Source organism: Zonotrichia leucophrys, chromosome 24, assembly GCF_028769735.1.
Source record: "Zonotrichia leucophrys gambelii isolate GWCS_2022_RI chromosome 24, RI_Zleu_2.0, whole genome shotgun sequence".
Lineage (NCBI taxonomy): Eukaryota > Metazoa > Chordata > Aves > Passeriformes > Passerellidae > Zonotrichia > Zonotrichia leucophrys.
The window spans coordinates 132,262-146,766 of NC_088193.1; the positions used below are offsets into that span (position 1 = coordinate 132,262).

The 14,505-nt window shown below is 54.5% G+C and overlaps 1 protein-coding gene across 3 annotated transcripts in view; it reads right to left on the bottom strand.

Moving 5' to 3' along the window:
• Nucleotides 1-14,505, bottom strand: part of BCL9L (BCL9 like) — a 62,427-nt gene that overhangs the window by 42,358 nt on the left and 5,564 nt on the right. For 2 of the 3 annotated variants that reach the window (XM_064732259.1, XM_064732257.1), the window contains exon 1: nucleotides 5,044-5,152. The exons of the other annotated variant lie outside the window; for it this stretch is intronic. The gene's annotated coding sequence lies outside the window, so the exon portion shown is untranslated. Of the gene's footprint in view, nucleotides 1-5,043; nucleotides 5,153-14,505 lie in introns of those variants that run through there. 3 annotated transcript variants of the gene reach the window in all.

A 14,505-nucleotide genomic window follows, 5' to 3' on the forward strand; every position in this document is an offset into this window, starting at 1 on the left:
TCTCGCCCTCTCTGGCATGGATCACAAACCTGGCTTCTGGCCCAGGACTCGGCTCCAGCAGCGCTCATCACCAAACAGGGTGACGCCCCACCTCTGGGCACAGTGCATAGCACAGTCCTAAAGCCATCTTGAGGCTATTACCCCAGCATCAGAGGAGGCTCCCCATTATACCCTAGCTGAGATTCCAGGCATCCTGAGCCGCAGCTGAAAAACCCAACACTCAAACATAGCTCCAGCTCTTTTGGGGGAAGAAAAACCCAGCATCAAAGTACCGTTTTCTCTAGTGGCTCCAGCTGAAGCTGCCAGACAATCTGCCTGCATTGGACAAATCCTGTCTCCCAAAGATACCCAGGCATAGCTTGCATGTTCCTCTGCCTGGAGCTGCCCAGAAAGATACAGCAGGATGATGTCAGGAGAAGGCATTGCCCTCCCATCACAGGAAGGAAAAGGGACTGGAAACCACAGCCCGATGCACCCATCTGACAATTCAGCAAGGATACCAGGATACAGGGAAGCCACCTGTGCCCAGACCACCTCTTGATAAAGAGCTGAGCCAGTGGGAAGCGGGCTTCATTGCACTGAGTGTGCCTAGCATGGACACACACTCAGCAAGAGCAGAGCAGGTTCTCGTTTCCCTCTTGAGGGCATTGCAGCCCATTATCCTCACATTGGTTTCTCCAGTGCGGGGTTGCAGCTGGCGTCAAGGCAACCCTGCTTGTTTTGGAGTCATATTGTCTTAGATGGCCCATCTCACACCTTGGAAGAGGGGCAGCAGCAGGTCTGGCCCCAAGCAAGCAGGACTTGGAGCCAGTCAGGATGCCCAACAGCAGCACACCCACTTCCAAGGCTTGGCACAGGCTTCAGATAGCCATGCCAGGACAACCCATGCTCCATCTTCCTGCCGTGCCATGGCCCAGGCTTCCCTGGGCACCAACGAGTGCTGATCTGCTGGCCAAGGATGCAGGCAGTGAGCAGGACTCCTGTCTCTCCATAGCGTGGCTTTCTCTTAAATCAGAAGCAAGTACCAGTGACACTAACTGCTTCCCCCACAGTATCTCCTGCTGAGTATAACCCTGTGGCAACTGCAAATGCCATCGGGAACTGGTCCCCAGTTAGAACAAATCCATCACCCTATCCACCTTTGAGTTTCATAGAAGTTTAGGTAGGAAGAAAACAAAAACAGTTCCCTGTTCCCAGGAAAGGGTCTGGTGCTGAGCAGATGACCTGAAACAGGCACCACAGAAGAAGGAAGGGTGCCTCTCCTCCACGCCATGTGATTTGTCTGGTGCTGCCTCCTCAGGAGAGGCTGATGAAGTGCAAAATACAGCAACAGAAACCATGCCCACCAATCTCCAGTAACAGCTCCTGGGTACCCTCCTCTCAGGGCTGCCAGAGGTGCTGAAGAAAGGAAGCCAAACCAAAGCAGCAAAGACTGGCCCATTGGAAATCTGCATACAACTTCAAAACAGAAGTCAGGAAGAACTGAGGAATATCACTGTGGCCATCCTCACAATCTGCACCACACAGAGCTGCTGAAGATGCACAACTGAGAAGCAAAGTACTCACAACACTTCCTAGGGCCCTTGCTCCAAGACAGGTGCATTTTTCCACAGCTTCAGTGCTATGAGAAACCTCATAGGGTAACTAAATCTCATGGAGATCAACTACATAAAGTCAGAATCCACAGCTCCCACCACCCTCTGGAAACACAGGACCACACATGAGATCACCAGAGAATGCATTTGCCAGTCAAAATCTGCCTGGGAGGAAAGGAGAGCTGACTGACACCAAGTCCTGACCTGCACTAGATTCTGATTTTCCAGAAGAGTCATGCTGGCAATCCTCCTTTTACTTCGCTGATACAGCTTAAATAACACTGACAAAATATTGCTGCATCTGTACATCACATCGCTATGATATCTCTACCCTGTATTATATTATATATCCATGCATCTACATACCACATTTCCTGTTAAAAATGTCAAAAGTAATCAAACACAGCTCAAAGTCTCCTATGTGCCCTCTCCCACCCCCAATCCAGGGCACTGGTACAATCCTGGGTCTCAGCCAAAAGAGTAACAGTACAAGGAAAATTACATTTCCAGAGCAAGCTCTAGGCTTCTGCCTGGCTCAGGCTGTTGGGGGACAGCAGACAACCCTGGGAGGAGGCAGTGACAGAAGCTCAGGAGCAGGCTCATAGGTAGAACAGACTACTGATGCATTCTCAGACAGGAACAGCAAACTTGTGCTTTTCCACATGGCACTTATTCTCCCAGAAGAGACCGACTTGAGAGATGTGTCGGGCAGGGTATTTAAAACTGGATGGAGCCCTAAGGAATTAAGCACTGGAAGCCAGCCTGTGCCATCTCCAGGAAATTACTAGACCTGAGCAGATTAAAACCCATTACAGCAGCACATCTGGACATCCGAGAAACACAAACACATCCTCAAGTACTTTGACCGCTAAGAACTTTCCCTCCTAGCAGCAGCAAAGCCTGATGCAATCACCTGAGACAGGGCAAGGAAGCAAGGTGATTGGTGAAAGTTCTGATGCCAGTTCTGAACTGGACACTGTACTGACAAGAGACGGGGGTGAAAGAGAGAGAAAACAATCATATACACCTATTCTGGGACCCTGAAACAAACCGGAGAGTAACAAAGAGCAACATCTCTACAGCAGTAAGAAACAGCCACTGGTCAGGACCCAGCCGGCGTTCCCCACAGAGGGAACCAAGAGCCTCCTCTCCAGCTATCCCTCCTTTCAACATCCCTCCACAGAGCAAGCACTGACAGAAGGGAAAGCACTCACAGTGTTCAGCAGGAATGAACAGCACAGGACAGAAGAAAAAGCAATGGCTTTTTTTCTCCCCAGAACAGCAAGTATGGAGGACATGATGCCAGCTGGGTTGACAACTTTACAGAAAAGTGAAAGGCTCAGTTGAGCTTGGACCTCAGAAACTCTAGGCCAGTATGAGTGAAGTCCACAGCTCATGGGCTGGAGTCTAAAGTGAAACTAAAGGGCACTGGAATTAGCCTGGAACTAAAGAGCAACTCCAGCACATCCTTGGCAGCTGCCCTGGAGCAGCACAGCCCAGTGAGCTTGCTATGTCCAGTTTTGTGATGGCCCAGTTGCTTCATGCAGCTGTCTGTGCCCTCTGTCACAGTGGCCAGAAAGCCACCTTCCAACAGCAAGATGCAAAAGGCCTTAAAAGTACAGAACAACTATTTTACTTTCTTCAACTGAACAACAACTGTGGTTTCTCGTCTCTAAGCAGGCTTTCCTTTAGCTGCTGCCTGTTTATTTCTTTGCACTGGCAGGGATCTGGAAAGAGGAAATGGACTTTCAGGGGAGAGAGACACAGTAATACCTACAACACTGCACCACGGAAAACACCATGAAATGGATTTTCTAGGTAATGAGGATGCAGGTCAGGGTGGTAAGGAACAACCACCTGCTCGGCTAAAATGGCAACACACATATTAAAAAATAAACAAAAAGGTTCTTCACCACTTAGGTTATGTATGCTCTGGCAAAAGTCCCAATGGAACAGACAGCTGCTGTAGAGACAGCACACTGATACTCTCATCTTTCCACTAAGGAGAATCAGGCAGCAACATTGACCTGGCCATTTCTGCACTGCTTCCAGCCTTGGGTACTACATACCCACGTGTGGTGGCAGCCAGCATTATCACAGGCACCAGAGTCAAAGGAGGTCTTCATTCAGCACCAACACACCCTTGCCAAGTGACCTTGGGCAAATTACTTCCTCGGTGACTCACTGTTCTTATCCCTCCTGCCACCAAAGTAGCAACGCAAGGCACACACACAGCCCCTGTATGTGACTGATGGATGGAAGGAGCTGCATGTCATTACTGCACGCCTGGCATGAAACTGCATTTCAGCAGGGTAACGAGTGGTAGCCACATTCGCAGAACAGATCCTGCGGGTCAAGAGTACACACTAAGGCTCACGTAGCATCACTCTGCAGCCAAAGGTGCATGGCTGGCCTCTGTGCCACGCCGTTGGCAGCCCTTTGCCTGGCAGAGCTGGGACACAACCCTACGCTGCCGCAGCCTGACACTCTGTCAAACGGAGCTGCCCCCAAGGCGTGCAGACGCCGCCACACACAACACCACAACAGCCTGCCCTGTCATGTAGCATTACTTATGTGTTCAGATATGCATCCTTCTCGCATTTCTATTCCAGCAAGAACGGGGCTGGAACAAGTTCATCACCTGCTAAAGTACACGTCCCTAATACAATGCAGGGGAGTTTTGTTACATTGATTCCTTTCTGTGCGCAAGAAGAATATGCATGTACAGGTGGTGTTTCTCTCTTTTTCGTCCAAGCTGGCCGCACGCCTGATTTATCTCAAGAGGGAACAGAAGCCTATCGAGTAGAATACTGCAAATAGAGGGTACAGGTCTCCCCTGACAGTTAGGATGGGCCCTGACAGGAGTGTTTGTTTAAACTCTACGTGAAACGTGGCAAGTTCCCATCCTCCCTGGGGCTTTAACAGCACCGAAAACGTCTTGCAAAATCCAGACCCGCTCCGGTAAAACCAGACGGAACTCGATTAAGTTCTCTGCACCAGAGAAAAGCCCCAGACGAGGTACTTTTGTCCGCGAGGAATCGCCTGCGGCCGCAGCAGCAATAGGTGACAAGGACCGGGGAAGAGCGGTCCCCGAGACGTGAGAGCGAATCGGGCAGGGTCCCGCGGAGCAGGGGCAATGTCCAAGGCAAGCGGGAGCGCTGACAGCTCATCCCCAGCCGGCCGGACTCGGCGGGTAGGCCGAGCCGAGGCCGGCGCCGTCCCCCCGCCAAGTTATCGCCGCCCCCGGCAGCTACGGAACGGCGGCTAGCCCGGAGCCCCCGGCTCGCTCGGACGGCGGCTCCGGGCCGCCCCTCCGGCCGGATGACAGCCCCGAGGCGGGCCCGGCTGCGCGGAGCAAGGGGTCGGTGCGGGGGCGGCGCGGGGCCCCGGCTCCCCCCCGGGGCGGAACAATGGGACGGCGGCTGCCCGGGCCTGGCGGGGCACTCACCTCGGCGGCGGCGGAGCGGCTCAGGGTAGGCCGGGAGAGCCCGCCGGGGCGGCGCGGCGCGGCTCCGCGGGCTGCTGGGGGCCGGCCAGCGGCGCGGGGCCGGCGGCGCGGGCCGCGCTCATGGCTCGGCCGCCCGCCGCAGGGCGCGGGGTCGGGGCCGCTGCCGGCGGCACCCCCCGCCCCGCCGCGCCGCTCCTTCCGCCGACCGAGCCGGCGGCTCCAGCCCGCGCCCGCCGGCGGGGGTGGGCGTCCGGCCGCGGCGAGCCCCGGCTGCCCGCCCGGCCCCGGGCCGCGGACGGCTTCCCCGCGCTGCGGCGGGCGGCCGGGCGCGGGCGGCGGGGAGCGGAGCCGGCGGGCGCGGCGGCCCGGGCGCGGGCGGGGGCGCCGTGGCGAGGGCGAGGCGCTGCGGGCCGAGTGCTCCTTTCTCCGCCGGAGCCTGAATAATCATTTGGAGAAACAGGATCATTCACTTTCCTCCGAGCCGGAGCCAGGCGCTGCCCTGTCAAAATAAAAGCCCCGCGCGCCGATTAACCGCTTCCTGGTCGCGGGCGCCCCGCCGGCCGCCCAGCGGCACCGCCCGCGACCGGCACCGCCGCCGGGGACCGAGATCGGCACCGCCGCCCATTCCGGGCCTCCCGCGACGAGTGGCCGGCGCCCCGCGAGTGTCCGTCCAGGTGTCGCACACCCACGAGTCGCACAGACATGTACGCGATGGCACACGGGTCTCAGCACTGCCGGGACCTGCAGAATTGCATCCCACTCCTCCCCGCGACAGCACGGCGACTGCTCCTGCTAAGCATCCTTCAGCCTTTTATCATCCGAAACACCCGTTCTGCTCAGGCCGACACCCTGCGAGTCCTGCTCTCGAGCCTCACTGTGCCGGGGAGGTCCCACACCTGATCCCATCTTTGCTGCATCTCCCAGAGCAGACTTCAATGATCCTTGTGGGTCACTTCCAACTCAGAATATTTTGTAATTTTACACACAAGGCACAAGGACTGGCTCCGGCCCTTGAGAAGAGCAGCATGTTATTATTTTTACCAACAAGTTTTCCAGGCATTAACCACCCTCCTGCCCTGAGCAACAGACTCCACGGACGGCAGCCACACAGTGCACATGCATACCAGACTGTGGAGGCAGCCTGCCCGCTCCTGGGCGATGCCACCAACATCCTAACCAGGACGTGTCACTTTCCTGCCTGAAGCGTACCAGCCGCCCAGGAGCGGGGCTGGGAAGAGAGGGCTGGAGGCAGGGACCACTTGCAAGCGTCCCCAGAGTTGCAGTGCTCAAGGTGATGTGGGGACAAACAATCCAGCTCCACTGACGGGAGGCAGCGGCCTCGGTTGAAAATTAACACAAGACTCGCCCCTGTGCTCACACCCGCAGCGCCCGAACCGGGGCGAGGAGGGAACAGCGGCCGTGGGGGACGGGGGACAAGGGGGGGTGTCAGCCCCCAGAGCCGGGGGCGGCGCGCGGCAGCGCCCCCTGCCGGCGTGGGGCGAGAGCTCCCGGTGGGCCGGGGCGGCGAGCGCCCCGCCCCGCCCGGTCCCGCCCCGCCCACCGGCGGCACCGGGGCTCCGCTCCCCACGGGCAGGCGGGCGGGGCTGCCGGCGGAACCCTGCGCCCGCCTTCCCCACGGCGCATGAGGGGCATGCGGCGAAGCCCTCCCGTTCCCCACGGGCAGACGGGGCTGCAACGAGGCCCAGCGAAGAGCGGGGCTACTGTAAGAGGGAGGGAGCGAGCGAGGGAGAAGAGCCGGCTGCTCCCAACCCCGACTGAAAAGTCGCGACATCAGGCTTTGCAGGCGCCTCTTAGGCAGCTGGCACAGGGCGGCCTCGCCCGTTGGCAGAAGCGCCTGTGGAAAGCACCCGATGCCGAAGCAGACGCAGGGGGCAGATTGCGGATGTTCTGGGTTTCACCTCGGGGGGCCGCAGTGGGCAGGCACTGGGAACCCCTCTGCATAGAGCACCGCTTGCCTGCACCAGCCATCCAAGGAAGATAGACCCCTCTGGGGGAGTGCTGAGGCCATACATCTCGCTGCCTCTTTGGTGAACTCCCAAGTCCCTCATCAGCAAGCAGTGACATATTTTCACACTTTCATCCTTCCCAGTAGCAGCACTGGGTTCATGCTGCTGAAGATGGCATGCACAGGTGCAGTGGGTTAAAAACAGTGCCCAGCCACCATTACTTGGCGTGACAGCTCAGTGCCAGAGGCAGACAGACAGGCAGTTCCTTCCCTCCAGCCAGGTGTGGTGCATAGGGGACACATGGAACCACCTCTCCTCTGCGTCCTCTGGTTGCCTCTCTCTTCCTGCTCATTCCCTCATACCTTCTGGGCTTTTTACGTCACAGACCTTCACACCTCTCCCAGCCTGCACACATGGAAGTGGCAAACCAAGACTGGGAAAGGTCAGCAAGAGGACCAGCTGCTTATTGGTTCAGCAGAGCCTGCTGCTTTCAGAGCTCTACCTTTAATTAACATCTGCCAAGCTAGCTACCCTCCCTGCACTTGATGATGACTCCCAGTCTCCCTTTCCCTCCTCTATAATTATGTCCATGCTAGGAGAGACAAGACAGGAGAGGAGATGATGAAGCAGATTCCTTGGAGCTCCTCAAAGCCACCACCACCACGGTAGCAGCTTATTCCAGGAGCTGCCTGGTACAGCAGCACCTTAGCAAGCCCCAGCCAAGATGCCCAGACTTGGCTGCTACCTGCTCCTTTTCCTGCCTTTGGACCACAAAACTTACATACAACGTACAAAACAGAATAGTTAAGGACCTCCCTGAATATTTAAGGACCAAAAGGGAGCCATCTATGACAGCGACTCCAGCCTTCCCTGGGAAGATTGTGACTGACCACCCAGAAGCTCCTGACACATCCTACCTCTATGGGATAGAGAATACAGGGCAACAGGGTTCGAAGGATTGGCCTTGTCCTGTTTTGCCAACGGGGAGCTGGTCCTAAGCTATGTCCAAGGCTCTGGGATTTGTTCATTCCCAGCCCTAACTCAGAGCCCTGACTCTCCAGCCCTAAGCTCAAACCTTCAAAAGACCCCTGTGGGCAAGGCCCTCGTTATACTTATGAATATGATTAATTAGGTCCAATTAACTGTACCGGAATTAATGATGTGATTCACATTTAGCTGGGGCTGCCTCTTTGCGAAGCATTTCCCCAGTGGATCACTCCAGCAGATCCCCAGCAGAGGCCCCAGAGACAGAAGAGTCCAGACGAATTGTGCTGAAGGAAACGAGCCTGGGGCTGTGAAATGCCTGTTTTGGGAGCAGCTCTCTGCTTTGCTGATCCACATAGCTATGGAGCAGGGAGCTGGTGGTAGTCCAGCATTAAATCCACAGACCTAGCTCACAGATTCCTCCTGTATTCTCCCACAGAAAGGCAATGGTTCAGCAAGAAGATGGAAGAGGCTATGTTGCTACTGCTGAGGTAGACACAGGCCTAAAAACATCTTTTCATCTCTTCCCAGGCTGCTTTCAGTCCTGCCCATGCCTATGCAGACTCCTGGCCAAAGTGTCCTTTTCTTCTGCTCAGACACTAGCAGAGATTCTATCCCACAGTCTCACAAGTCCTGATCCCCCTTGCACTGCACTGCAAGGTCTCAATCCCACTTCTGTTTTGGTGGTACTACAAAGCCATTGCTCAGGGAAAAGGGAAAAACAGCCAGCCTAGGAAAGGCCCCAGGTCTTTCCCCAACCCTGCAGTCAGCTGGGGAAGAATGGGTTCCTTCATTTCATGCTCACTGGAGTTTGAGCAGGGCAGCCAGCAGCAGCAGGCCACTGCAAGGAGCCTGCACTACCTTTGCCACCTCTGCAGCTGCCTAGACAGCGTGTTCCATTGTCTGTATGGAATTGGACAGCATCAGAAGTGCCCAGTTTGGTTTCTCCTTTTAAACAGGATCACCTTTCTTTATTAACTATCACATCTCCAACAGACCAAGACTGTTCACCCACTGCAGTCACAAGAAACATGGAAGCTCAAAGACAACACATGAAGCACTGCAGCCAGCCAGAGTCTCCCGCTTAGCATTGTCACGCTAGAGCTGGGCAAAACACAGCCTGTGCTGAGGTACTGAAGGAGAATTTAATCAAACTGAGACATCCTCTTTCCAAATGAAAATATGCTGTTGTTGCTGCTGCAGCTTCAGCATGGCTGACAGACCATCATTTAGCAAAGACAAACTCTTGACACGGTTCCAGGATCACAATGACACCAAGACTCAGCATCCTGGTTGCCTTGCTATTGCTTGGATGCCTGATGCATTCCTAATGCCTGTATGTGTGCAGGCAAGCTGCAGCTCTTCAAGTCTTCTTCCCTTCCTGTTACTCCTGAACACTCTGAATGCCAGCCTTATCCTCCCAATAGCTCAGATGCTCACCGCAGCCCTAGGGAAATCATCTCAGCTCCACACAGTCCTGATGTTGCTGGAATCCTGGCATGGGATTCACTCCTACCACAGCTGCCTAGCCTCAGATGGCCTTTGCTACCTGCTCTAGAGGTATTTGGACTGCTCTGCATGGGGCCCTGCTTGGCTGTCCCTGGTCTTGGGACACTGCTACCGAGAAAAGGCTGAGGTTTACCGGTGCGAAAGCTGCGAGGGAACTTCTGCCCCTGCCAGCCGGTAGGGCCAGGAGAGCCGGAGCCCAGGGGCAGCCCCGCGGAGGGGCGCCAAGGGTTAAATGGTTTGGCGAGGCCACCAGCGCGATAAACGCAGCCATCGGCGCAGCCGGCGCCTCCCACCGCCCCAGGGCCGGACTGGCGGCAGCGGCAGGGACTCTTATCCTGATAGGGCGCCTTCCGCCGAGCGGCTCTGCAAACACGGGGCGGCGGGACTGGCTCCGCGGCCGCGGCGCTCGGCGACACAAAGCGCGCAAGAGCCCTCGCCCGACAGCCAGGCGGGAGCGAGCGGGGGCCGGGGGGTCTCGGCAGGGATGCGGGATCTCCCACCGCGGCCGTCCCGGCCGGCCTCACAGGCAGAGGCGGGCACGGAGCGCGATGCCGCTGCTGGTGGAGCAGGCCGGTGGCTCCCGGAGCTCCGTGCCCGCTGCCTGGGGCTCCGCGCCGCCCCGGCCCCTGCCCGGCACGGCACGGCGGGACCCCGGGCGGCCCCGGCGCGCCCAGCACGCACCGTGCTCATCGCGGACGGGAAAAGCATCACGCGGATGTGTCCGGGATGGCAGCTGTGCCGGGGCAGACACACGTTCTGTAGGCACGCACGAGCATGTGCAACCGCAAACAGCAGGAACAGAGCACGGCACATGGGCGCCAGCCCTAGAGCTACACTAGAACAAGCGATCTGCGGTGCGTCGTACCAGGGAATAAGGAAATAGTCAAGGAAGGTACAAGAACAGCTTCTGCTGTCACTGCTACTACGGTCTTACAATAAGGCTGAACTAGAAACAGAGCAATCCCTCCCTTTGATTTATTTACTCAGTGCTTTTATCGCAGACGACGCCTGGAAGCCCGGACACTGCAAATGTGCAAGTCTGTGCCTACGACTTGCAGAGCAGAGATCAGGAGAGTTTTCAGAAAGGTCACAGGCCTGACACAAATCAAATTTTATACAATGTCTCTATTAGAATTGGGGGTCGCTTGAAATCACCACTCTGTAAACTGCCTCAGAACGGGAAAAGTTAGCAAGCTGCTGCCTTGTGCCATCTGCAGCATGACAAGGACTTGTTTTGGTGGTAGCTTGGACTACCACTTGAGAGCCCCATTATTCCCACATACAATCTCTGTTCCTAAGACAGTCATGTGCATCTTGTTGCGTGCAATGCCTCAACTGCACAAAACTATAACTTGGGGAAAAACCTCTCCCACACCATCTCTGACCTGTTTTTCAGGGAAGCAGGGCGTATGCCCTGGCACAAAGGACTAACACAACCCAATTCACCTGCATCAACACTCAGCTGGCTGGCTAGGCCCATGTGCCTTGCACATTCCAGCAAGGGTAACCACCTGAGTGAGGCTACAGGCTCTACCTGTGTGTTCAAGCTCCGTTTCCTACGTTTTCGCCCAGCCCTGTTTCGTCTGTACCTCTATCTCCCGAGACCTGTGTGCATTTACACAGGTCTGATGGTACTCTCAGGCCAAAAGTGCTGAGCACCTTGTCCAAATGCTGTGAGGACTCTACAGAATTTGGGACAAGAAAAAGATTCCTCTTGTCCAGACCACCCCACCCCTGAGCAGCTCGTTATTACTTGCATTTCTGTTCAGTGTCCTCTCATACTCCAGATATCTCCACCTTATCTGACAGCCTGCCGTTTGCATGCATCCCCATAGACTCAGAGGAACTCGGGGACACACGGGAGGCGGCGGGACCCTGTCCGGGGGCGCCGCCTGGCGGACGCGAGCGGCCCCGCCGCCCCGGGGCTCCCCCGGCGGACGCGTCCCGACCCCGGAGGCTCTCACTGCAGCCAGACCGTCCCCCTGTGCTGCTGATGCCGAGAGGCAGCACTAGAGCAGGCACAAGAAACACCAGAAAACATGCTGCTTCATTTTATTTCCCCCATTTCTCCCTCTGATGATGCAAATAGATGCAGCCATCCCTAAAAGCAGTGTGTGCACAGCAGAAGTGGATGTTTTAATTAACAGAAAAAGGAGAAACCGTAGCTCTGGTGACAAATGCCAATTGGGGCTTTAACACCCAGGTGTAGAAGCAAGGAAATGGATTTCCACATCATGCAATACTATCTTTATCTCTCCAGTTAAGAATGACCATTTGGTTACTTCTAATATTTTGGAGCTGGTACAGCATTCTGACCAGGTCTTAGGTACTGGGGATGTCCTGGGGACTGATAAGGCTGCCATGCTATCCCCCACCAGGGTCAAGCCAGCCTGCAGTTTTCACTGCTGGGATATTGCATCCATGTGAAGAATGGCAGGTGTGTGCAGGAGCTGCTGGCACCACCTGTGGCTCATTGTACCACTGTCCCTGCAGAACAAAGGTGGGTGGGCCCAGGAGGGCCCTTTGCCCTTGGGAGCCTCCTCTTCTAAGTGGACCTCCTGGTAGCTGGAGATGCTGACCTGGGGTCTGTTCTCCTTTGTCCCTTACAGCACAATGCAAACCCACATTTGCATCATGCTGCTGAAGCATCCTCTCCCTGTCATGAAATATTCATGTTCACCTCCAAAAGGGGTCCAGCACAGCAAATCTGTGTGTCCCTCTGCAGACAGGCAATCTGTGCTGCAGTGTGGCCATGGGCTTTGCTGTGAGGTCAAGCCAGATCCAGACAGCTGATCTCTGTCTTTGAGGAAATAAAATAGAGATGAAAAGAAGTAGCAAAACCCCAGGAGGTGCTTTTGAGATTTAACCCTTTCCAGGGTGGAAGGCACTGGCAGATAATCTGCACCAAGCAGCCTGAGCAGTGCAGGAGAGACGGGTCTAGGGAGCACCCAAAAATGCTGATGTTATTCCTCAGGTTGGAAAGATTGTTCCCGACCCATCAGAGACTGGCTCTGTAGAAATAGTGGAAGCTTCTAGCAGCTTCTCACAGAAGCCACCTCTGTGGTTTCCCCCTCAAAAAAACAGGCTGTGTTAAACCAACACAGAGAGATTTCCTGCCTGTTTCTGTGGGAAAGCTGGTGTGGTGACTGCTGTGTGGTTGAGAGGCATGCAAGAGATGTTGTTCCAGCCTCTCGACTGTCACCTTCTTGCTGTCTTTTGCTTTGTTCAGAAAATTTGTGCTTTGGCCTCACAGATTAAGAACATGCACAGAAAGTTGCAATTACAATGACACATTTTAATGAATTGTCATTTGTTCACTTCTTTTCTCCTTAACTAATTCTGCCTTGGTGATTTCCAGTACAGCACATTTACTTAAATCGAGTAAGAGGTTGCATATGAAGGAGGAAAAGACAGTGGCAGAAGGGGAGGAGCAAGATTTCAGCAAGGGAACTTGTGGAGGACTACCACTCTGAAATATAATCAAGACAAAACTGCTACACTTTCCTTGGACATGAATTGGAGTGGGAAGCATTTGTTACTGTCAATGCAGTCTTCTTCATACCCAGTTCTTCCACACAAGGTTGAATCGTTAAGCGTTGACAGTGCATCTGTTAAGATTGGCTCTAGAAACCAAATGTTCTTGAAAATAAAAGCAGTGTGTGCTTGCCCTTCATCTTCCCAGCCATTCAGCTCCCACAGCATGGAGAAAAGCCACACAGAGCAGCCTCCACGCACACAGATGGCTGAGACTGGCCGTGTGAAGGGCACGGCAGGCTGAGGAACGAGTAGTTCCCCAAGGATGACATCAGTCTTTCTTCTACTGACAATATAAAGCTTCAAGGAAAAGTCCCACAGAAGATCTCCAAGAAGCGCTCTTCCCAATGTTTAATTTTCCTCTCCCAGTTTGTGTTTTCTTTTTACAGCTGCATTTGTGTCCTACTGCCCATAGCAGCTACCTTAGAGCACATAGTCAGCCTGAAAGAACCTCAGAAAGTCCTGCACCCTGCAGATAGCACTGGCATCACCACACATTAGCAAGCACTGGGAGAGGACTTCCCAGGAAAGACAGGAGTACCATCTTTCTCCAAGATCACAAACTCTGTTAATCAAAGGAAGGAAAAAGAAATAGAAAGGCCAATGCAGCCTTCCCACTTGACTCCCTTTAATTAGTAACCATCTGGTTTTGAGAAGAGCTGTCAGCCAATGTAGAGCATTTGGCAAGCTTCCTTAGTGGCTGCTCTCCTAACGTCAATTCTTCTTGGAAGTGCTTTAAGCCCCAAGATGCCAAAAGGAAATGAAAAACAAAAGAGAGGGCACAAGAGTGAAAAGGAAGAACAAGGATGCAGTACGGTCCAGAGACAGAGCAAAACATTCCCCAATTTCACTTCTAGATCAGGGAGCAAACTACAAACACTGCTGGCCACCCGATAGCCAGGAAACATTCCACCCAGCCAGCCACCTGGAAGAAACTTCAATACTTCAAGCACCATTCTCAAACAAGCAATTACAAACCCCTCAACATTTTCCAGGAGTCTCACTGCTCAACTCAGTGTTCTGTCCAAACTCCAACTTTAACAGCGGCTTTTTATCTTTCAAATTTCCTTGCCTCACTTTAATTGCTTTGTCCTGGCTACTGTGCAATGGCACTGTGTATTTACATGTGCTGCTCCAGCAGCATATTCATCCACTAGGAGAGGCATGGGCAATTTTACAAATCAAATTCATCACGCTTGGCACTTTCTCACATTTTGCCCTGATTCTCCCTGATGCCATGCTCTGCTCAAATAGAGGGGTGCTGCTGCTGCTCTCCACCAGGAAACCCATGGGTGCAAAGGGAGCGTCCCACTTAGCTTTGGGTGGCATCAGGAGGCACGCTGACTGCTCTGCAAAATGTCCTCAGGAGCAATCTGTCAGCATAGGGCTTTTTGGTCTTTGCAGGAAAATAGCCACACTGGTAGCAAAGCTAGGCAGCAGGAGCTCAGCTGCAGCATTTTTGTGAGGG